The following is a 3293-nucleotide window of genomic DNA, read 5'->3' on the forward strand; positions in this document are numbered from 1 at the left end:
TCTATGGCAATTCATTTCTAAAAAGAAAGTCTAAAGTTTGATGGAGATGACTATGGTAGTTGGAAACAGAAGATGAAGACACATTTTCTATGCATAGGCTCGAGACATTGGTTGATCACTAAGAATGGGAAGGAAGTGGTTGATGAAGATAAGCTCAAGGAATGTATTGAACCCCATTGAGAATTTTTTCTGTAATATTTTTCTAGAGAAGTACTTTTGACAACTCTTCCTAAAAATGAGTATAGTTGAGTAGAATTTTTAAATTCAACACATAAAATTTGGAAAGATTTGGAATCTACTTTGGAAGGTGATAAGCACACTAGAAAGGTTAGATTGCGTAATTGGACTTATTTATTTGAAGAAGCTAAGATGATGGAAGATGAATTTGTGAGAAGTTATTTTGATAGAATATCATAGATTGTTGCAGGAATTAAAGCCTATGATGGAAAGAAGGATGAAGATGAGATTGTATTGACAATCTTCAAAACTTTGACACTTGCATATAAGAAGAAAACATAGATGATTGAAAACGTTATACCTTGCAAAAATAAATTTACAAGAGAAACTCTTCTTGGAAGATTAAAATTGGTTGAGATTAGTTTGAGACAAAGTGGAAGTTTTCCTAGAGTTGAGGTTGATTTTAGTGCATTAAGAGTTTGACCTACATTGAAAAGAAGTGAAAGTACTAGTGGAGATTATGCTAGTAGAAATAGAGGAAAATAAGAAGAAGGCAAGAAGATTGAAGAAGGAATTGCCCCACTTGTGAGGAGAGAACTTGAAGGTAAGAAAATCTTTAAATTTTGGACTTGTAAAGATTATGGTCATTATGTTGCTAAGTTCCCTAAGAGAGAAAAGAAGTATAGAAGGAACTTCAAGCCTAGGAAGACTAGAGAATGCCTTTATGAAAATGATGAAGATTTGGAAGCTAGTGTGGAAAGATTTTTGAGTGGAAGTGATAATGAAAGTGATGAAATAGGATTTTTTGTTATCAATGAGGAAATTCCTGAAAAGCATTAGTGTCACTAGTTAAAATAAATAAATATGATTGGATTATAGATAGTGGTTATTCACATCATATGACTGGAGATATGAACAAGTTCAGTGAATTCAACAATTGTGATGGAGGAATTGTTAGAGTTGGAAATAATGCAACTTGTCACATAAAAGGAATAGGATCTATTAATCTTGATGGAAAGACTAAAACTGATGATGTTTATTTTGTTGATGGTCTGAAACATAATCTTTTGAGTGCTAGATAGCTAGTTGACAAAGGATATCAGTTTCAATTTATTGAGAATACATGCATCATCAAGGATAAAGATGGTAAGATGATTGGTATTGGTACAAGGACAAGAGGTAATAATTTTTAGTTGAATCCTATTGAGTGATGATAGTTGGTTATGACATAAATAGTTTTGCCACATAAACTTTGATAATATTATGAAGATTAGTATTATACTTATTGTTATATAATTGCCTAAAATTATGAAGCCTACTAACATGATATGCATGGAATGTGTTAAGGAAAAGAAGAAGAAAAGTTATTTTATGAGCAAGAAGTTTACTACATCAACGAAGTTGGAGATACGAAACAGAAAATTGAGTGGTCCTACAAAGACGAGATTTCAATGGTGAAAGATATTTCACGATTCTTGTTGATGATTTAACTAGGATGATGTGGGTATCATTTCTTAGAAAGAAATCCAATTCATTTTAGAAGTTTAAGGTGTTTAAGAATAGATTAAATGTTTGAGATCTAATAGAGGTGGAGAGTTTAATTTTAATGAGTTTTACAATTTTTGTGAAGCGAATGGCATTAAAAGAAAAATTTCAGCCCTTAAGAAACCTGAGCATAATGGTATAGAAGAGAGAAAAAAAATAGGCATCAAGAACTATTATGTTTGAGAACAATGTTTTGAAGATATTTTAGAGAGAAGCAGTTAATTCAATAATATACTTAATGAAAAAAGTGCAAATTAGACAAGGTACTAGTAAGACTCCTTATGAACTATGGTTTGGACATGCAACCTCAGTTAAGTGTTTCAGAATCTTTGGAAGTAAGTGTTACATCAAGAGAGAAGATGATATTGGTAAGTTTTATTCAAGGAGTGATGAAGGTATGTTTCTTGGTTATTCATTGAAGATAAAAGCATATAGATGTTTTAATCAAAGAACTAAGACTATTGTTGAGAATACATGTTAAAGTTGATGAGAAGTTTGGAATTCAAGAAAGGATGCTTGATTATAATTCTGAGGAAGAGACTAATCCAAGGACTAACTAGGAGAATGTTTAGTTATTTTATAAGACTAATAGAGATTTTCAAAATGACACACAAACTATCAAATAAAGAGAAGAACCAAGAAGTAAGCCTAGAGTCGAAGTTAGAATTAAGATAGTAACACCGAATAATAATCTCGTAAAGAATCACCCCATTGATCATATTATTGGAAGCAAGGAAAAACGTGTGATGACAAGGAATAAGGTGCAAAGAGAAGAATTATATTTGATTTCACAAGTAGAATCTAAAAGTGTTGATGAAGCTAGTAAATATGACTTTTGGATTAAATCTATGAGAGAAAAACTATATCAAATTGAAAAGAATGATACATGGGAATTGGTTCCTAGACCTAGAGACAAGAATGTTTTTGGAACTAAGATGAATGAAAAATGTGAGGTTGTGAGAAACAAAGAAAGATTGATATGTAACGGTTATTCATGATAGTAAGATATTTATTATAAAGAAGAATTTGCACATATTGCTAGAATATAAGCAATTATAATGTTTGTGGAATACGTGACTAACAAGAAATTCAAAGTGTATTAGATGGATGTCAAATTAGCATTTTTGAATGGAGAACTTGAAGCAGAAGTTTATATTGGTTATCTTGAAGGTTTTCCTTTGACAAAAGGAGATATGGTTTGTAAGGTGAAGAAAGCTTTGTATGAATTGAAATAAGCACCTAGAGCATGGTATGTGACATTGGACAAGTATTTGGAAAATTTGGGATTTTCTAAAGGAAGTGCAAAAAATAATCTATATTTGAAAGAGATTGAAAAAGGTTTACTGATGGTTGATGATATAATATTTGGAGGTGATGATGAAGAAATGAAGCATTTTCCAATGAAATGAAGAAGGAATTCAAGATGAGCATAATCAGTGAAATGAAGTATTTCTTGGGATTGCAGATTTTGTAGAATAATGATGGTATTTTCTTATCATAGACTAAATATTTGAAAGACCTATTGAAATAATTTGGTTTGAAAAGATGTAAACCTATTGGTACACTTATGG

Source organism: Cupressus sempervirens, chromosome 3 (genome assembly GCF_028749045.1).
Source record: "Cupressus sempervirens isolate cs-2001-9-10 chromosome 3, ASM2874904v1, whole genome shotgun sequence".
NCBI classification, from domain to species: Eukaryota; Viridiplantae; Streptophyta; class Pinopsida; order Cupressales; family Cupressaceae; genus Cupressus; species Cupressus sempervirens.